The sequence below is a fragment of the Macaca nemestrina genome, chromosome 1 (genome assembly GCF_043159975.1).
Source record: "Macaca nemestrina isolate mMacNem1 chromosome 1, mMacNem.hap1, whole genome shotgun sequence".
In the NCBI taxonomy this organism is placed as follows: domain Eukaryota; kingdom Metazoa; phylum Chordata; class Mammalia; order Primates; family Cercopithecidae; genus Macaca; species Macaca nemestrina.
In genome coordinates this window covers 111,497,923-111,520,681 of record NC_092125.1, presented here as the reverse complement: position 1 = coordinate 111,520,681, position 22,759 = coordinate 111,497,923, and the positions used below count along the sequence as shown (strand labels likewise).

The 22,759-nt window shown below is 39.1% G+C and overlaps 2 pseudogenes; both read left to right on the top strand.

The window, feature by feature from the left end:
• Positions 1–1,195: 1,195 nt before the first annotated feature.
• Positions 1,196–4,278, top strand: LOC105479305 (olfactory receptor 5J3-like; annotated as a pseudogene).
• Positions 4,279–4,709: 431 nt separating this feature from the next.
• LOC105479304 (olfactory receptor 5V1-like) lies at positions 4,710–22,531 on the top strand (annotated as a pseudogene).
• Positions 22,532–22,759: the final 228 nt, after the last annotated feature.

Genomic DNA, 22,759 nt, shown 5'->3' with positions numbered 1-22,759 from the left:
AGATCAGAAGTTTCTTACACAAAATGGGATGCTCGGTGCATTTGTTTTCTATTGCTACCATAACCAATTACCACAAACTTAGCAGTTTAAACAACCATTAATTATCTCAACATTCTGTGGGTCAGAAGGTCAGGTGTGGCATGGCTCAGCTGGGTGCTCTGCTGAAAACAAGGTGTCAGCTGGGTAGGATAGAGGGAGACTTTGCAGAAGATTCTACTTCCAAGTTTATTCAAGTTCCTGACAAAATTTAGTTTCTTCTGACTATAGGGCCATGGTTACCTTTTCTTTAACAGTGGCCCCCTTCATCTTCAAGTCAACAATGACATGCCAAATCCTACTTGTGATTTGAATCTCTGACTTTATCTTCAGCCCAAGAGAGATTTCTGCTTTTAAGGGCTCATGTGATTATCCCTTAAAAGGGCCAGTCACGGAGTTCAAGACCAGCCTGGCCAACATGGTGAAACCTCGTCTCTACTAAAAATACAAAAATCAGCCAGCTCTGGTGGCACATGCCTGTAATCCCAGCTACTCGGTAGGCTGAGGCAGGAGAATTGCTTGAACCTGGGAGGCAGAGGTTGCAGTGAGCCTAGATCGTGCCATTGCACTCCAGCTTGGGCAACAGAGCGAGACTCCATCTCAAAAAAAAAAAGTCAGTGAAATAAGCCAAGATAATCTCTGTATTTTAAAGTCATGTGAGTAGTAACTTGAGTTACATCTGCAATTTCTTTCTGTCATGTAATGCCATTTATTTATTTGAATAACACGAGGGTAAAGATCATTGATGCTACCACACACTTGGTAAGGTAGAATTTTGTATTGTGACTTTTCTCACGGAAGAGAGAAGCTGGGAGAAAAAGTTTGGGGCTCTGGTATAATCCACCAACTGTTGTTTTTGCAACATCAGTGCTGACTAGATTTCCTTCCTTACATCGGAAAAAAAGTTTTCTAGAGAGCATATGGACTAAGGAGAGAGAAAAATTCCTTGGCTAAGAGACTTTATATACTGGTGGGGGTAAAGAGCGGGCAAACAAGCTAATAGACAATAGTGATATGCATGACAAGAAGACGGGGCAGAGAATCAAGGGAATGAGGGGGAATACAAAACCCTATTCTTAGAGTCAAGCTACACAATCCAGAAGACATATCATCTAATCTGAGAACTAAAGGATGAGTAAAAAGTTAATCAGCTCTCCTGATGTCTGTCATCATATCACATTATTATTTTATTTATCTCCCAATATTCATTTCAATTGAGAAAGAATTCAAAGAAGTAAAAAATCAAATAGTTGTCACTGAATTCATCTTTTTAAATTTTTCCAAGCACCCTGCATTACAAAGGCTTTTCTTCTTGTTCTCCTTGGTCATTTAGCTGATATCTCTTCTGGGAAATGCAGTCAGGGTCAGTCCTGCCTTCTGTATTCCAATGGGTTATTTTCTTAGCCACTTGAGCTTCCTGGATATCTGCTACATGTCTACCACTATCTTGGTCATGCTGGTGAACTTCTTCCAGGAGAATAAGACCATCTCCTATGAGGGCTGCTTTCCCAGATCTTCCTCCTTGCATCGTGAGCCAGCACTGAGGGGGTTTTGCTGGCTGCCGTAGCTCATGACCACTGTGTGGCTATTTGCTACCCTCTTCAATATAAGCTCCTAATGAGTGGAAAGTTCTGTGTGTGTTTGGTGACTGGGTTTTGGATGCATGGGCTGGTCAATTCTGGGACACACACACAACACTGACAGCCACACTTACTGTGTGAACTAAACCCCATCAGCCACTTTCTCTGTGCCATCCCATTGCTCCTGAAGCTCTCCTGCTCAGACACCTCTGTCAGTGAGTCTGTGCTCCACGTGGCAAGGGCTGTCACTGACCTGAGCCCCTGCCTGTTTACTGCAATGTCCCTACGTACTCATCATCTCTACCATCATTAGGATTCCCTCTGCTCAGGGCAGGAGCAAGGCCTGCTCTACCTGTGCCTCCCACATCACCGTGGTGGTGGTCTTCTTTGCAACACACCACTTCAACTATGACAGGCCCAGAGAAGGGTGCTCCCTGGACAAAGACATCCTGGTCTTTGTGCTCTTTTGTGTTGTGACCCCAGCGTTGAACTCCAGCGCCTACAGCCTGAGAAACAAGGAGGTCAAGGGTGCAGTGAGGAGGTTGACAGGAAAACATGAATTCTCTAGTGAGGTCGGTGACTAGATAATGTTTCCCATTCTGGAAAATTTCTTAATTAGAGAAAAATATGAACATTCCAGTGACTATTATAAGAGGTTGCACTCCGTATAGCATCTTTTGACAATCTGATTTCCATCCCACCAGGACAAACAATAGCATCTGTGCTGAGAATTTCACACATTGCGATCTCATGTGCATTGTGTTCTCGCCAACGAACTGATATTTTAGAACATTTCATCATCCCCAAAAGAAGCCCCATACCCATTAGCAACCACTAATCATTTTCCCTAAAAACCTCCAACTTCAGGAGACTGTATTTCTTAAGAAGAGTCAAGTGAAGCAGTGGGAGTGGAGAAGGAACAGAGAAATCTCTAACTGGTTGTGATCAATTAGTTATAAACACCACTGCAATTGGAACAGCCATTAGGCAACTATTAATCTACATGTCTCATGGATTTGCCAGTTCTAAACATTTAACATAAAAGGAAATATACAATGTGGTGTCTTTTTTAAGACTGGCTTGTTTCACTTAGCATAGTGTTTTCAAGTTTCACCCATGTGGCAGCATGTTATCAGTACTTCATTCCTTTTCATGCCAAATAGGATTTCATTGTATGAGTATACCAAATTTTATTTGTCTGTTCATCAGTTAATGGGCAAATAAAAACATGTACAATATGTTACCAAACAATTTTTTTTTTTGAGATAGAGTCTCGCTCTGTCGCCAGGCTGGAGTGCAGTGGTATGATCTTGGCTCACTGAAACCTCTGCCTCCAAGATTCAAGTGATTCTCCTGCCTCAGCCTCCCGAGTAGCTGGGACTACAGGCACACACCACTACACCTGGCTAATTTTTTGTATTTTTAGTAGAGACAGGGTTTCACCATGTTGGCCAGGAAGGCCTCGAACTCCTGGCCTCAGGTGTTCCATCTACCTTGGCCTCCCAAAGTGCTGGAATGACAGCTATGAGCCACTGTGCCCGGCCATCTTATGCTTTTAAGGGGTAGATATATCCTGACACTGGGCACAGTTCTTCTCAATTGTGAGAAATAAATAAACTACTGGTAAATAAAGTTACCATACATTTATTTATGGTAAATAAATAAACTTCTTACCACGAAGTCTCACTGAAAGGCTTGGATTTCTGGTTTTGGGGGTGGGGCTTGTGCTCCCCACACTACTGTGGAAAGAATACTCTTTGGTACAACTGGCTGTTGACCTCCATGCATCATGAGGGGGACCTGCCATTCCAGGAGCTGCCTACAGCACAGTCATTGCCTAATGCAAAAATCACTCCACAATTCATTCTTTTAGGGCCATGTATAAACACTTGTGGACTGTCCTTTTGGGAGTCGGTGTTTCCACTTTTTGGATATTATGAATAATGTTGCTAAGAACAATTGTGTATAAGTTGTTAGTGAACTTATATTATCATTTCTTTGGGGTATGTACCTGGGAGTTGAATTGCTGGGTCATATGGCAACTTACAATTTTTTCACATCCTCATCAACATTTGGTATCTGTCTCTTTCATGATAGTTATCCTAGTGAGGAAAGTGGTATCTCGTTGGTTTGATTTGTATTTCCTGGATAGCTGATGATTCTAAGGCTTTCAATAGGCACCATCTTTGGGCTTCTTCACATCTGGAAAAACCCATGTTGCTAAAGGATTTTTGAGCTTTAGACACATAACTCTTAACATTGTGTAATGCTTTTAATTTTGGTGCAGGAAAATACTGCAAGATTTTCAGACTTACACTTTCTCCACATCTGGGCCCTACAGAGCTGTTTGATGGCTCTGCCTTTTTCCCCTTCAGAACTCCACAGCAAGCAGTGCCATCAGCAGGTCATGAGCAATGGAGGACCAGAAATCAGGGGCCACGAATGTCTAAGGGGTGCTGGTGGGAAAGAAGGGAAGCACTGCATGCAGGGGGCAGCCCTAACTAGGAACCACTTGGAGATGAGACAGCAGACATGTTGCAGTACTGTGGCTCCAGATACACGTTCCTCCCGTGGGGCATGTGGCATGAAGAGGCTAGGTCCAAGCAAAGCCCATGGCCATGGCCACCAGAACAAACAGAGAAAACTCCCTTATGTGTTGTAAAATCCAACCAAATAAACCCACATCCCTGCATACCCCTTCACTCACTAACAAGGAGGACAGCCTTGTTAGTCTTCAGGCTGTCCTTCAGGCTTTAACTTCCACAACTCCTGACAACAAATCCAGTGCCAAACTCCATTCACAAATGTCCCCAAAGAGACAGAAAGCTGATCTCCTCACTGTGTGCTGGGAAAAGATGATTGCCACGACCTTAATGAATCCAAGAGAAAACTAATTGCTCTTCATTTCTACACTTTCTAATCAAGCTGTTGCCCTTGAGTTGTGTTTGTACTTGGAGGAGTCCCAGAACATTTGCTTAGAGAGAGATTAGATGGATACTCCCCAAGGCCAGTCCACAGGCATTTATACATGGCCATCCTAGAATAAGGAATCATGGAGTGATCAGAGAGGATTTTTGGTTCCTGCGTTAGGCAATGACTATGCTGTACGCAGCTCCTGGAATGGCAGGTCCCTTCATGATGCATGGAGTTCAACAGCCAGCTGTATCAAATAGTTTTCTTTTCCATAGCAGTGTGGGGAGCACAAGCCCCACCCCCAAAGACAGAAATCAAAGCCTTTCAGTGAGGCTCAGTGGTAATAGTTTATTACCATAAATAAATGTATGGTAACTTCATTTACCAATCATTTATTTATTTCTCACAATTGAGAAAAACGGTATCCAGTATCAGAATATAGCTACCCCTTAAATGCATAAGATATTGTATATATTTTTATTACCATTTTCATGACATTTATGCAATGACATAGGCTTAACATCATTTCCTGCATTATTCATGTCTGAAGTAGTAATAATAAAACCAGAGTTGAAATGACCTTAGAGATTATCTACTTGAAAGCCTGGTGGGTGCCTGAATTCCTAAAGCAATATGAATGGAAAATATGTTTATGGTTCATAATATGCAGTATAATATAAAGTATTACTCCTACTCTAATTTTGACAAGCAGGATAGTAGCAATAACTTTCAGGGAAAAAGCACAGGGTTACATTTCTCCTCTGATACACTGTAGTATGACAGCAGGGGCACACAAAAATTTGTTTTAAGAAAATGTAATTAAATTTTCCTAACACTTTTGTTTGGACACTTTTGTTCACTCTACTAGGAGTTCCTATCTTCATGTTGTAACACCCCAGTGCTTGCCAGGTGTGTTACAAGCCACTTTGCAATAATCAAGCTCTGAAGTTTGTGAATGATTTACTTCTCTCACAATTCCATAGATATATATAGATATATAAAGTATATATCTATATCTATATATATCTATATATACTTTAAGTTCTAGGGTATATCTCCTAATGCTATCCGTCCTCCCTCCCCCCACCCCATGACAGGCCCCGGTGTGTGATGTTCCCCAACCTGAGTCCGAGTGATCTCATTGTTCAATTCCCACCTATGAGTGAGAACATGCGGTGTTTGGTTTTCTGTTCTTGTGATAGTTTGCTGAGAATGATGGTTTCCAGCTGCATCCATGTCCCTACAAAGGACATGAACTCATCCTTTTTATGGCTGCATAGTATTCCCTGGTGTATATGTCTCACAATCTATTTTAAAAGAAGCCTTGAGGTTATTCCTAAATAATTTTATTCCCAATCATTTGCCTTAGAGATTACTGATTGATTGGGAAAGAAGCAGGGTTGCTGCTCTCTGGTTGGGAATGGAGCAGAATGTGCCACGGGGTCTCCATCAGAACCATTGTTCTTACAGGGCCATGGTGCCACACATACGCCCCAACAGGCTCATCTTTTCCTCAGGTCTCTAAGATGTTTGCACCAGAACTGCTGAACAGAAATGCCCTTCAGAGGTCAGCTGAGATGTTCCTTCTTAATCTTCTTTCTCTGTAGGTCTGACTAAAGTGGTGGATTATTTTATATCTTTCCTGTTCCCCTGACTTCCACCTGATTGTTCGTGAACAGTGTTTGTGCCTCAAACTTTGGGTCTCTATTCAGCTTCAGTAGACAGGGAGTTTGGATGCCATTAGGAGTATCAGGCTCTGTGATGCCAGGGTCAAGGCCCTGAGGCACCTCTCATAGGTAGGGCATTGGAGGCCAGTCCTTCTTCACTCTGACATACATGTTCATGAGAGGGGGCTCAGAATTTGACAGTGGCTCTATGCTGTCAAGGTCATAGGCTGGGGAAGAAGTGCAATTTTCTATGAGACCCCTATAGAGTTACCCTCTTCTCCAAGCTGAGACTAAGTACACAGGTTAAGAAATGCCAATCTATGTCATGGTTGAGGCAGAGGCAGATGTTGAGAAATCTGTGCCTGATAAACACTACATACTATGATGCTGGGGTTCCCTTGGGGTAGGGGCAATTGGTGAAAAAATAAAATAGCTGATCATTTAAATCATTTTTATAATTATAAATCCAAGAACTTGGTTTAACTGATCTTATGAGTAACTTCTTTTCATAGTTTGTGACTTTTTTGTTGCTGATTTGTTTAACTTTTAGGAAATTAAAAAGTTGTAGATATTTCCCTGATTTGCTCCTCTTTTATTTCTTATTCCACAAAACATTTTTTGCAGGACAGTGAACTGGAAAAATTATGTTCTAAATGTCAGACGGACAGGATTAAATTCTCGCCTGTTGTAATTGTAGTTGTACAGCCTTAAGCATCAAATTCCTCACTTGCTAACCCTAATAAAATCTATAAGATTATGACAGATATATGAGATAATGTGTTCAAAGCAGCCAGCATAGTGTCTGGTATATCATATTACTCAATAAACAGTAGCTACCGTTATACTTGGGCTATTGTTATCATCAGTCACAGTGCTTTTGAAGAGGGCTATGAAAGGATGGAAAGAATGTTGGAAGTGATGGTGAAGCTGGCTTTTTTTATTTGCTTAGTCATAAATGCATGTAAACGAAGTACTGAATGGACATACACCAAACCGTGAATAGTGGTGCTGGGCAGATTTTGGTATGATGGTGAAGATGTTTCATTTTCATTTGATATGTCTTTGACTCTGATAAATTTTTCAGTGAGTATGTGCTATTTAAAAATGTTTAAACCCCACAATAATTTTCATTTTAAAAATATGAGGGAACTTCCCTATATATTTCTTTATGACTTTCTGTGAATCTATAAGTATTTCAAAATTAATTTTCTAAAATGTAAATGATAAATAAAATGTTGAATCTATCTATCTGTGACAGACCAAGTAGGCTTGTGTGTGTGTGTGTGTGTGTGTGTGTGTCAGAGTCTCACTTTGTCACCCTGGCATGATCTTGGCTCACTGCAGCTTCAGCCTCTCCAGTTCAAGAAATTCTCATGCCTCAGCCTCCTGAGTAGCTGGGATGACAGACGCCCAACACCATGCTCGGGTGATTTTTGTATTTTTAGTAGAGATGGTGTTTCACCATATTGACCAGGCTCGTCTTGAACTTCTGGCCTCAAGTAATCTGCCCACCTCGACCTCCCAAAGCCAAGTAGGCTTTTAGTCAAGTGAAATATTTACCATTCCAGAAGATGTTCATAGATACCAAAAGGGGATTTTCTCAAGTTGGATGAATACTAAGGAATGTATTTATATGTTAGGTTTGATCCAATCATGAAATTTTCATGATCTTAATAATGCCAAGTTTTTGCCTGTGTAATGACATGGATAGAACAATGGAATCTCAGGGCTGAAAAAAAAATGGTAAGAATTAACTCACTTGAGACTTGAGTCAGTCTTTTTTTATAGGTGATCTAGCTAACATTTGAACATCTGCAGTAATGGAATCCCATTACTCTCTCAATATTGTACAATGCTTGCTTATCTAGCTTACATTCAGTTAGTGAACCAGAAGTTTCAAGGCTAAAAAAGACAAAGGAAGAATAGATACCAGGCCAATTAAGCCCAAGGGAAATTTCAGTTCAAGTTGATTTTTGACAAATTGGCCAAGTGAATTTCCAAGAAATACTTGGAATGAAACAAGCATGTAGAGTGGTGAGCAGGTAACCTGATATTCATACATCAGGAAGGGGGAGGTGGTATTGCTCAGTGGTCAAAATCAAGGCTCTGAATTTAGGCTACCAGTGCATCCTCTTGAAGCCTCAGTTTTCTTAGGTCTAATAACAGTATTTACTCTATCAAGTTGCTTTGAGAATGAATGGGGCAATCCATGAAGAGTTCCTGGCACATATATCATTTTCAACAGGTATTAAATAGGAGGCACAGTGATGGCGTTAGCAACATGCGCAGGTGGATAGGAGAACACAGTGCCCTACTTTTAGGCAGCCTTGACTGTGTAATCACAAATTTTGTAGGAAGTTTTCCAAAGCTGAACGGGTGAGAACAAGGTAAACCTTAACATCATTACTATAGACTGTTTGAGATGAAAGGGACCTCCATCCATCTCACCTCATGGAAACGCTCTTGATTTGCACACACATCAATGTTTGAGAAATACACATCTATTTGATGACCTCTGAATATTTCATGTGGTCCTTCATGCCCATATAATGTGGAAGTGTACAAATAGTAACCTGGGGCAAAGTGAAAATAGCTTATATTCCATAGCCACAAGTTAACTTTGCCACAAACACCTCAAATCTTCTGGACTTGCTATTAGAAAAATTCTCCTGAATGCTATTATTAATTGTTGAGAGAGACAGAGAGAGAGAGAGAAAGTGTTTGTGTGTATGTGTGTCTGTGTGTGTGTGTCCATGTTTTAAGTGTATAGGCAATTTACTAGGCAACATGAAAATTAGATTTAAAAATTTTAATTATTGCTTTGTATTATTGAAATCAAATAAGAATAGGTATGCTGTTTTTCTTATGTGTTCCCAGGATTTTCATAATTACATCAACTACCCTGGTTTATTTTATGTCCATCCTGTTTCCTTTAAGAGAATAAATTACTAAGATTGGTCAACAAAACATTCCATAAGCGTTAGCTTTTATTATATAATGTGTATTTCTATTTATTATTTAGTTTGAAAAATCCTGATTGAATTGAGGTATGTAACAATGTTGTTTCTTTTCAAAGTAACTCATTGAGTTTTGTTTTATTTTTTGATTGGATGGGTTATAATAAACTTATCTTCATCTTTAAAGAAAAACACTTCCTTTAAACTAACTTCAGCAAGATTTCCTTCAAGCTAGACAATTTTGTGCGTAGAATTAACCAAAGAAAACTTATTCTCCAATCTATTTTTTTCTATGAAATCTATCCTCACTTATCAGTGGGAAAAAAAGATCATTACTATAAAGCAGAGGGTTTGAGATTGAGGTTGCCTATTCATATACAGTATGTATAAATCCCAAGGGGCGAATATCTAGAGTATCACATAAGCTATTATGTATAAGTGGTGCTTGTTAATGATGGATTTTGATGATGATGATGGTGATAATTCACCATTGTTGTCCTATGCAAATAGTATAAGCATGAAAAATATGGAAAATAAAATAGACATCGCTCCTCACTTCATCCTTCTGGCCCACAAAAAGACTAGCCAATCAGAAGAAAAAAGTTTATTACAGTTCTGTTTCTACATAATATATATATTATATCCTATGAGTATGTTTCTCAGGAATGGGCTTCAAGTCATATTTGAAAACATGTAAAATAAGTAGTGTGTGCAGCTTCAGAAACCATTAGTTTTAAAAACCCTTGAACATTTAAAAATCACTTTTACAATTTGGTTATACACAGATCAGACCTTGTTTTTTTTTGTGTTTTTTTTTTGTGGGGCTACCTTTCATTAAGAATTTTATTTCTTTCTATGAATAAACGTAGACATCTGCCTATAAAAGAGATTGTTGTGTCTACCTTTTCCATATCGTGAATTTAATGCATGTCACCGTGTAATTGACAGAAAAAATAAACAATAGTACACACATTACATACAAATTTTCTGAGAAGACATGCAGATTCCCAGCCCAAATAGAATGTTGCTTTACTGTAAAGTAATGCCTACAGCTAACCTAGAGAAGTGCTGAGTATCAGTAAACCTACTTCTTGGATACATCTTACACCATACTTCCTATAAATTTTAGAGATCACAAGTCCCACCTTAGCCTTCTCTTCTTACTCCATTCTCCTTGGTGGATTCCATGTACATCTATGGCTTCAACAGACACCTTTAAGGCAATGACTCTCAAATCTTACCTAGAATAGGTATATCCTGTCTCCTGAGGACAAGTCCTGTATTTTAGACTGCCTATTGAGACTCTCCACATGGATATCCCATAGGTACCTAACACTCAACATTACTTAAATCTCCACTATCTTCTCTCCCAAAACTGCTGCACCTCATTTATTTCCTGTTTTAATTAATGACCCCACCATCCACTCAGGCTGCCCAAACTGATTTGGTGTCCTCACCACCCATAGACTTGAATGTGCGTCAAACTTAGCCCCTTTTTCACAAACTATTGCTTTAGTAGTTTTCTCCAAGCTCCAAAACCATCTTTACGTCTGCACATCTTCAATTACAGACCATTTTACTTGATGTGGTTTTAGCTCTCAAACTACTCTCTTGAACTAAACAAAGATGTTTTAACCTGAGGAACATGGACTATAAAGGACTCATTATATGACCCCTTTGAAATCACAGATACTCCTCGACTTACAATGGGGTTGCATCCCAACAAACCCATCAAAAGCAGTAACTACCGTTAAGTCAAAGATGCATTCAATATACCTAACCTACTGAACATCATAGCTTAGCCTAGCCTACTTTAAACATGCTCGGAACACTTATATTAGCCTACAGTTGAGTAAAATCATCTAACACAAAGCTTATTCTATAATAAACTGTTGAATATCTCATGTAATTTATTGAACACTGTACTGAAAGTGAAAAAATAGAATGGCTGTATGTATGGGTACACAAAGTATGGCTTCTACTGAATGCATATGGCTTGTGCGCCATCACAAAGTCAAAAAATCCTAAATCAAGCCATTATACGTCAGGCACCGTCTGCATATTGAAGATTCTGTGCATGGGTACACATGCATTCCTGGATCTGTAGATTCTTATCAGTTTCTCAGAGCTGCTGATTTTCTAAAACCCAGGCATCTACCTCCATATACTCCCTGCTTCTAATCTGCCCTTACCTAAAATGTGGTTTACGGGCCATTGTTGATACTCTGCAGTCATCCTGATCCATTCTCACACCAAAGCATGGCTTCCTGCTGCCCCATGAGGGGAGGGATTATTTTCTGAAGCCCCTATTGAAGGACTACTCAGCTGGATTTTTCTAAGGACTTTGCTCAGAGGCCAAGCCTGACATAGTCCTCACATCTCAGTCTTATTCCCCAAAGGCAGCTGATTCTCTGCTACCTCTTCTGGGGTAGCTAATGAGCTTGTGCTTGAAGTGAAAATAATTGGGTTCTTTAGGATTAGTCATGGAGTTTGGTGGAACCACCCAGAGTTGACCTACCAGCTCTCTGCAACTAGCAGAAATCTCCAGGGACTAGGGACACAGCTGTAGGTGACGGGGTTGCCAGCAAAACTCAGAACTCTGCAGTCTTCCTTCTTCTAATAGAAACACAGCTCTCAGCGAAATTCACTAGGATCTTGAGACCTACTAGATGCTTTCTCCTATAAACATGAGAACAATATGAGTCTTTTGAGTTTTCTTGCCCTTGGCTGGACAGACTCATGCTGCCTATTTGATTTGAAATTTCTGCCACCAATATTGCCTGGGATGCTGACCTGCTATCTTTTTGCTTATGGCAAAGAGTTTTCACACATGCTAACCTCCACAATAAAACACACACCCACACACACACATACATTGTGAGCATGGCTTTTCATCTGTGTTCCAGGGTTCATACGACAACCAACCAGGCTGACTCCCCCAAATTAATCATTATGAGGAGAATGAATTGTATTTACATATGCATGAAGGGGCAAGGCTGTAGGCAGGGAAACAATTTAAAGGCAGTTGCAATAACTCAGATAAAAGGTAATAAAGTACTGAACTATAATTCTGGTAGAGAGGAATTAGAAAGATGAGAAAAATGGAAAAATATTTAAGAGGTATCATAATTTATCGGACTTAGGTCTGACCAATTCTAAAATAAACATTGTGTGAAAAATGCCTCTTGCTTTTATCTTCCTCATTTTATTTTTAAAAAATGAATTCTACTTAACATACAGTAAAATGCAAAAATCTTAAGTGTACAAGCTGTTGAATTTTTACCTATATATGCAACAATGTAACCACTACCCAAATGAAGATAAAGAACATTTCTATCAGCTCAGAAAATTTCTTCAGGCTCCTTTTCAATAAATGTCATTCAGAAAGGTAATTACTATAAACCAAAAATAAAATCCTAAGTACCCAACCAACTGAACAGACACCCTCTGGGCCAAGGGGACCCCATAGAACCTGAAAAACTGAATTCCCAGCCATTATAGGAAGGGAGATTGGACACATCTCATTATACTCCCTCCTTTTTGGAGTTTAGGCACAACTGACCAGCATTAACATTAAGATGGAGATCACAAGACCGACAAACTAGACTCTTTATTGCAATAAGATACCAAATTGCAACTTGACTCTGGGACAGCATCATGTGACAGATAACAGACCCTGAAGGAAATCAAAATATTTTATTCCAAAATACATTTCTTTGCAATATTTTGAAATGACCCTGCAAAGCCATTTCCCATGTGGGGAAAAAAAAAATGCATTCTTAGAGAATCTCCATTACTGCAGCCAGGTCTTTCATGGATCTAGGAAAGATTAATTAAGAGTCTGACACCTTTTAAGGTCTGAAGAAAGACATTTGCCATCTATTCTCTCTGAATGCTGCTATCTGGAGGCTTCACCTATATAACAAGAACCTTGGTCTTTACAAACCCCCTCCCCCTTATCTTAACTCAAGCATTTCTTTCTACTGTCTTCAAGTCTTTAGACAAAACTTACCTCTTTCAACCAATTACCAATCAGAAACTCTTTGAATCCACCTATTATGTATAAGCCCCAACTTCAAGATATCCTGCCTCTTTAGGCTGAACCCGTATACCTTTCATGTATTGATTTATGATTTTACCTACAATCCCTGGCCCGTGGTCACTCATATGGGCTCAGAATAAACCTCAAGTATTTTACAGAGATTGGTTTTCGTGTTAACACTACTATGCTTGCTTTATCACCAGAGATTAGTTTTGCCTATTTTTAAACTTCTTTTAAATAGAAACTACAGTACAAATTTTTTTTTTATGTCTAACTTCTTTCATTTAAAAGAATATATTTTAGGTTTGCTATCCAAAACACCACCAGGATGACTAAACAGTAGAAAGGAGAGCTTTATTGGTAATAATTGTTTCCAAGCTGGGAAGAGAAAGTCTCCATCATGGACTGAAGGTCTCTCTCTTCAAAGAGGGTACGGACAGGTTGGGTTTTATGCCTTTCCAGGGCCTCTACCATAGATATTCAGCAGGTTTGGAAGAAACGTTATACATATTTATGAGGGGAGTTGAGTGCATGCATAATGGATAAATATACATTTAACGTACACCCCATGTTCACTTTGGGGGCAGAGCTTTAGCATTAAAATGAGATGAAATTTGACTCTACATCAAAAGGTAAACTGTAGGCCATGAAGGTGGTTGGTGTGTAGCCTCTATAAGCTGGGTGAAACTGGCTTTGGGCCTGCAATTGCTTATCAGAGAAGAATGTTTGTAAGGCCAGTCTTCTGCCCAATCGGAGCTGTAGTGGTCTGGGCTGTAAATCAGAGCTAATTGCTCTGATTTGTTAGAGAGTTTAGTCATAAAAATTTAGAAATTTCTGAGGCCAGCCAGGCCCAGAGCTTGACTAGTAAGGAAACTAACTTTGTTTTCCTAATCCTTGGGTCATCCTAATTGATAAAGGGGCATCTATTTTGGGGTCTTAGATCACAGATTTATCAATATGTATCAATATTTTAATTTACCATATGGTATTCCCATATGTATATACTATACTTTTGTATCCATTCTCCTATTGATAAGCATACCATTGATTTCTAGTTTGTGCTATATGAAGAAATTTGTTTTGAACAGTTTTATACAAGTCATTTTCTATGCACATACACTTACTTTTCTTGGGTGTATACCTAGAAGTGGAATTTCTGAATCATAAAGTAACTATGTTTGACTGTTAGAAACTGCCAAATAATTTTCAAGAGAGGCTGAATTGATTTCCAGTTTTGACTCGTAGGTTTAGACAGCTGGAAGAATGTTGCTCCCGGCATTATAACAACAAAGCTGGACATAATGTGAATTCATGATTTTTCTTGAACCCATCAGGGAAGTGAGGTTGCAAGGCAAATGACTAAATAGAAAACTGGGGAGATTAGAAGCATGCAGGGAGAAACAGGACCTAAACATTTTTTAACCTGAGGCAGTAGCCATCAGATGCCATAAAATTGGTAAGAAGACTCGCAGCTTTTTGGTGAATTTAATTAATCGCTAAGGAGTAAGCAAAGTCCCTGGGGGCCATAGACATAAGGTTTGCACCTTTTTGCTTTTCCACCATGAACTCCACCAGACGCTCACAGTGAAGACCAAGAAGTATTCTGAGAAAGCTTCCCTAATGTTGCAGTGTGGGGAGGGTGGGGGAGGAGCAGTCAGTGCCAAAACTTCTCCATGACCCATTTCCCATATTTTTCCTACAGAACAAAAGCCACAATCTGCAAAGCAAAACTAGAAAGCTGTCACCTCAGGGCACTGTGGAAACTCACTGTAGCTGAGAAAGGGACAGGGACCAAAAAGTCTGACCCATCAGGGAGGGGCAGAAACGTGTGTTAGGCCCAGCACTACAGCTGGACGAAAGGCAGGATCACTGTGAAACTCATGCCCCAAGGCCCAGTCACAGTACCTAAGACTGGAGCTTACCCAGAACATGACAGGACACCTTCCCCCTTCTCCCTGGTAGCCAGGCTAACAAGCAATGAGTAAAATCAATAGTGGAATACATCTCAAAATATTCAGGAAAAGGGTTATTTCTGGGGTTAGTCATGTAAAGGGAAGACCCAAAGGCAAGCAGGGAGTAGAAACTAAAACAACAAACAAACAAAAACCTTTGGCAAACTTTCCTATGGCCCAAGCACAAGATACCACTGGAGAAATTTGAAGCCTATAGCACACTGAGGGTAAACACCTCAACACAAACTCCAAATTCAGCCCAACCCCTAACTAGATTAGCATATGCTCCAACATTAGAGGTCTAGAGGTCTAGCAGAAGAAGAGACATACTCATGTCCAAGCCAAAAAAGTGTTTTTACCTCATTCTCTACTGTCCTATATAACATTCCTAATTTCAGCAAAAAGTTATGAAGCATACAAAAAGGTAAGAAAATCACAGTCTGAAGAGACAAAGCAAACATTAGACCAGACTAAGATATCAAAGAGATATGAAAACTATCAGACAGGGAATTTTAAACTACTATGATTAACAGGTTCAGGAATTTGGAGGAAAATGTAGGCAACATGCAAGATCAGACAGATAATTTCAGCAGACAGATGGAAACAATGAGAAAGATCAAATGAAAATGCTAAAATAAAAAGGAATGAAGAACACCTTTTATGGGTTCATCGGCCGAAAAAAGAATCAGTTAACTTGAATATATGTTAAAGAAATCATCAGACCCAAACACAAAGAGAAATAATAGTAAAAAACAAAAAGAAAATCCCAGAGTATCAGACAACTATTGTACAATATCTAACATATACACAAGTTGAGTCCCAGAAGTAGGATTGTAAGAAAATACATCTCAAAAGATCCAGAAAAATCACTTAACAAAATTTAACACCTATTCATGATAAAAACTCTTAGTAAAGAAGAGACAGACAGTAACTTCTTTAACTTTTAAGGAACATCTAGATCTTTGAGGAATCGCCACGCTGTCTTCCACAATGGTTTAATTAATTTACACTCTCACCAATAGTGTTTGTTTTTCTCTACAACCTCAACAGCATCTGTTATTTTTTGACTTTTTAATAATAGCCATTCTGACTAGTGTGAGATGGTATCTCATTGTGGTTTTGGTTTGCATTTCTCTAATGATTAGTGATGTTGAGCCTTTTTTTCACGATTGTTGGCCACATATAAAACAGAAATACCATTTAACCCAGCAATCCCACTACTGGGTATATACCCAAAGGAATATAAATCATTCTATTATAAAGACACACGCATGCATATGTTCATTGCAGCACTATTCACAATAGCAAAGACGTAAAATCAACCTAAATGCCCATCAATAATAGACCGTGTAAAGATAACGTGGCCCATATTCACCATGGAATACTATGCAACCATAAAAAGAATGAGATCATGTTCTTTGCAGGAACATGGATGGAGCTGGAGGCCATTATCCTTAGCAAACTAACACGGGAACAGAAAACCAAATACGACATGTTTTCACTTCTAAGTGGGAGCTAAATGATAAGAACACATGAACACATAGAGGGGAACAACAGACACTGGAGCCTACTGGAGAGTGGAGGGTGGGAAGATAAAGAAGATCAGGAAAAAGGAGGATCCATACTAAAGGATGCTAAGCTTAATACCTGGGTGACAAATAATCTCTACAACAAGCCCCCATGACACAAGTTTACCTATGTGTAAGTTTACCTACAGGTGGCTCGTGCCTGTAATCCCAGCACTTTAGGAAGCCAAGGCGGGCGGATCACCTAATGTCAGGAGTTCGAACCAGCCTGGCCAACATGGTGAAACCTCGTCTCTACTAAGTATATAAAAAATTAGCTGGGCACGGTGGTGTGTGCCTGTAATCCCAGCTACTCAGGAGGCTGAGGCAGGAGAATCGCTTGAACCCAGAAGGCAGAGGTTGCAGTGAGCCAAGATTGTGCCACTGTACTCCAGCCTGGGTGACAGAGCGCGACTCCATCTCAAAATAAATAAATAAATAAATAAATAAATAAAATAAAAGTTAAACTTAAAAAATAAAATAAAGAACATCTAAACAAAACTCTACAACTAGTAAAATGGTAAAATATTGAATGCTTTCCCCCTAAGATCAGGAATGAGGTAAGGATGTCCTAACTGCTCCTATTTCACATTGTTTGTATTTGCATTTACCTGATGTTGATGCATCTTTCCTAAGTTATTGGCATTTAAATATATTATTTTGTAAAGTGCTTGCTCATGTCTGCTGCAGGAGTCTGGGCAAGACAAAATGGTGACTTGGACTGGGGTATCACTAGTGATGGTGGTGAGAAATGACAGCATTTGTAAAATTTGAAAGGCAGAGTCGAAGAAAATATTTTATCCTGAAATATTTTACATGGACTACAAAATAATAGCATTGACAGCTTCAGTTGATTGAACACCTCTTAAGTACAAGGCACATTATTTTATCTCATATTACTTCTTCCAGCAACTCTGATATAGGCCTGAATAAGATCAGAATATAATGAGCAAACTGAGGAACCAAGAAGTCAGCTAACTCATCCACCATCTACACCTAGTAACCAGTAGAAATAGGATTTTACAATCCACGTCTATCTGATTCAAGAGCCCACTTTTTCCAACATATCACCTCCTAAGATTGAAAAAGATGAGAAAATTACAGTTCATAAAAATGATTGTGAGCCTATGATAGCTTAATAGAAAGTGGGTAATTCTATCAACTTTTTTTCAAGAAATATGTAATGTTGGGCTGAGGATAAATCTTGGATTAATACAATTTAATAAGGTAACATATCCAAATACATGTTTAATTTAAAATTTTTATACCTTTTAATCTCTGAAAAGATAAATGACCCAAGTGATTTTTTAAAGTTAGTATATTTCAAAACAGAGACTTAAAATTTTATTCTGAAGAGATAATCGGAGATGCTCACATTTATGTGTGAAATTACAGCATTCATAGGGAATGGAGACAATCTGAATGTTTAATCAAAAAGGAGATGCAATTTATTTCATATGATGAATCACAATGCATCCCTAAGAAATGAAGCTCATAATTTTTTGTCATTTATTTTTAATTGTGGTAAAAAATATATATTTATTAGTTGAGCATTTATAAGTATACAATTTTATGGCATGAAATACATTCACAATATTGTATAACCATCACTGTTATCTATAACCAAAAGTCTTTCGTCATCCTCAACATAAACTCTGTACCTATTAAACGGTAACTCCCCATTTCAACTCACCTTGAAGCCCCTGGTAACCTCTATTCTATTTTCTGTCTCCATTAACTAGCGTGTTCTAGGTATTTCATATAAGTGGAGTACCAATACAATATATATCTTTCCACATCTGGCTTATTTTACTTAGCATAATGTCTTCCAGGTCTATCCATGTTGTAGTATACATCAAAATTTCATTCCTTTTTATGGCTAAATAACAATTTGTTGTATGTATACCACATTTTGTATCTGCTGATGGACACTGGGGTTATTTCTGGCATTTGTGAACAAGGATGCTATGAACTTGGATGTACAAATATCTGTTTGAGTACCTGCTTTCAATTCTTTCAGACGTATTCCTACGAGCAGAATTGCTGGATCATATGGTAGTTCTATGTTTAACTTTTTGAAGAACTGTCAAAATGTTTTCTAAAGCAGATGCACCATCTTATATTAACACCAGCAATTCATGAGGGTTAAAATTTCTCCACGTTGTCGCCAAAATTTGTTATTTTCCATTTTCTTTATTATAGCCATTTCAGTAAGTAAAAACTGGTATCTCATTGTAGTGTTGATTTGCATTTTCCTAATTACTAATGGTGTTGAGCATCTTTTCATGCCCTTATTTGTGTATCTTCTTTGGAGAAATGTCTATTCAAGTCCTGTGTCCACGTTTGAATTGGTTGGTTTTTTATAATTGTTGTTGAGTTGTAGGAGTTCCTTATATTATGAATATTAATGCATTACTAGATTTCTGATTTGCATATATTTTCTTCCATTCTACAGATTGCCTTTTTACTTTATTGATGGCATCCTTTGGATGACACTTTCTTAATTTCAATGAAGTAAATGTTACCTACTTTTTCTTTTGTTGTCTGTACTTTTGGTGTTATTTCTATGAAATAATAATCCAAATCCAAATCCAATGACAAGAAGATTGTTCCCAATTTTTTTCTGAGACTTTTATAGTTTTAGCTCTTATGTTTAGGTCTTTGATCAATTTTGAGTTAATTTTGTTTACAGTGTAAGTTAAGGGCCCCACTTCATTCTTTTGCATGTGGATATATAGTTTTCTTAGGACCATTTTCTGGAAAAACTGTTCTTTCCCCCACTGAATAGACTTGACATGCAAGTCTGAAAATCAATTAACCATATATGTGGAGGTTGATTTCTGAGCTCTCTGGTCTATCCCATCAGTCTATGACTGTTCTTATTACAGTACCATACTGTTTCAGTTTAGTGTATCATTATAGTAAGTTTCAAAGCCAGGAAGTATGAATCCTCCAACTTTATTCTTCCTTTTCAAGGTTATTTTGGCTATCCAGGGTCCCTTGCAATTCCATAACATTTGAGGATGGGCTTTTACATTTCTGTGAAAATAGCTGCTGGAATATGATATGGATTTCATTGAATCTGTAGATCACTTTGGGTAGTATTGATATCTTAACAATGTTAAGTCTTTCTATCAATGAACGTAACATATATTTCATTTAGGTTTTTCTTTAATTTATTTCAACAATGTTTTGTAGTTTTCAGTGTACAAGTTCTTCATCTCCTTAGTAAGATTTATTCTAACTACTTAATTCTTTTAGATATACTGTAAGTAGAATTAACGTCTTAATTTCCTTTTTGAATTGCCATTGCTAGTATACAAACACGCAACTGATTGTGGTGTGAGCAACTTTGCTGAATTTGCTTATTAGCACTAGTAGTTTTCCAGAAGATGGTTTGACATTTTCTCTATATATGATCATGCCATACTTATAGAGAGGTAGTTTCAGTTCTTCTTTTCCAATTTGGAAAAACTGTTAATATTTTAAAGCTACAGCAATCAAGATGTATGTAAAATGAAAAAAACTACAATGAAATACACTGAAAGGTAGTACTGACTGATTCTGCAGATGATTAAATTATTTATAGCTTTCTGCACGTTCTTAAATTTTTGTAATGAAATTTGTTTTATTACTTGCCAGGCGCAGTGGCTCATGCCTGTAATCCCAGCACTTTGGGAGGCCGAGGCGGGCAGATCACAAGGTCAGGAGATCAAGACCATCCTGGCCAACATGGTGAAGCCTCATCTCTACTAAAAATACAAAAATTAGTCAGGCATGGTGGCACGTGCCTGTAGTCCCAGCTACTCAAGAGGCTGAGGCAGGAATCGCTTGAACCCGGGAGGCGCAGGTTGCAGTGAGCCAAGATTGCGCCACTGCACTCCAGCCTGGCGACAGAGCAAGACGGCGAAAAAAAAAATTAGCTGACAACATCACTAATCATCAGGGAAATGCAAATTAAAACCTCAATGAGATACCACTTTACCCCTGCAAGAATGACCATAATGAAAAAGTCGAAAAACAATAGCTGTTGGAGTGGATGTGGTGAAAAGGGAATACTTACACTGCTGATGGGAATGTAAATTACTACAACCACTATGGAAAACAGATGGAGATTCCTTAAAGTACTAAAAGTAGATCTACCATTCGATCCAGCAATCCCACTATGAGTATTTATCAAAGAAAAAGAAGTCATTATATGAAACAGACACATGAACATGCATGTTTATAGCAGCACAATTCACAACTGCAAAGATATGGAACCAACCTAAGTGCCCATCAACCAACGAGTGGATGAAGAAAATGTGGTATATATACAGCATGAAATACTACTCAGCCATAAAAAGGAATAAACTAACGTCTTTTGAAGCAACTTGGATGGAGCGCAGGCTATTATTCTAAGTGAAGTAATTTGAGAATGGAAAACCAAATGCTGTATGTTTTCATTTATAAGTGTGAGCTAAGCCATGAGGATGCAAAAACATACAGAGTAATATAGTGGACACTGGGGACTCAGTGGGGAGGTTGGGAAGTGGGTAAGGGATGAAGGACTACACACTGGGTACAGTATACACTGCTCAGGTGATGGGTGCTCTAAAATCTCAGAATTCACTGCTAAAGAACTCATCTATGTAACCAAAACCACCTGTACCCCCAAAACCATAAACATTAAAAATAATAAAAAGAAAAAATGAGCTGACGTGTGTAGTGTGTAGTGTTGGTTCCCTGAGGTCAACCCTACATGTCATCCCTACCCAGGCTGATCTATGTCCAACATTATTTGACATGGCCATGCACATTTACAAACCCATTTGAGGTTGTTCTCAGTACATTCTCACTATGGTTTCTTTTTTCTTTGTTTTGTAGCTGTGACAGCAGTTGAAATGAGCGATCAAACATATGTCACCAAATTCATCATTTGGGTATTTTCCAATCTCTCCAACCTACAAGGCTTGTTCTTCCTGGGCCTTCTGGTCATTTACCTGACACTCTGTGGGAGAACATGCCCATAGTGGTGGCTGCCAGAGTTAGCCCTCCACACTCCACTGTCTCATCTCCTCAGCAACCTGAGTTTCCTGGATATCTGCTACAGGTCTACCACCATCCCGGTCATGCTGGTGAACTTCTTCCAGGAGAAGAAGATCAACTCCTATGAGGGCTGCCTTTCCCAGATCTTCTTCCTTGCGTCATGAGCCAGCACTGAGGGTGTCTTGCTGGCTGCCATGGCTTATGACCACTGTGTGGACATTTGTCATCCTCTTCAATATAAGCTCCGAATGAGTAGAAAGGTCTGTCTGTTTGGTAACTGGGTTTTGGATGTGTGGGCTGGTCAATTCTGGGACACACACAGCACTGACAGCCACATTCATTCTGTGTAAACCCAACCCAATCAGCCACTTTCTGTGTGTCATCCCATTGCTCCTGGAGCTCTCGTGCTCAGACATCTGTGTCAGTGAGTCTGTGCTCCACGTGGTAAGGGCCACGACCGGCCGGAGTCCCTGCCTGTTTATAGCAATGTCCTACATATTCATCATGTCTACCATCATTAGGATTCCCTCTGCTCAGGGCAGGAGCAAGGCCTGCTCTACCTGTGCCTCCCACATCACCGTGGTGGTGGTCTTCTTTGCAACACACCACTTCAACTATGACAGGCCCAGAGAAGGGTGCTCCCTGGACAAAGACATCCTGGTCTCTGTGCTTTTCTGTGTTGTGGCCCCAGCGTTGAACTCCAGCGCCTACAGCCTGAGAAACAGGAGGTCAAGAGTGCGGTGAGGAGGTTGACAGGAAAACACAGATTCTCTAGTGAGGTCAGCAACTAGATCACATTCTGGATTAGAGAAAAACATGAACATTCTAGTTTCAATTATAATTGTGCTCACTCCACATAGCATCTTTTGACAACTCTGATGCCCATCCCACCAGGACAAACAGCTATACCTGTGTTGAGCACTTAACACACTGTGATGTTGCATGCTTTCTGTTCTCTAATCCACTGATATTTTGGAACATCTTAATCATGCACTCCCAAAAACTAGCAGTCACTCCCT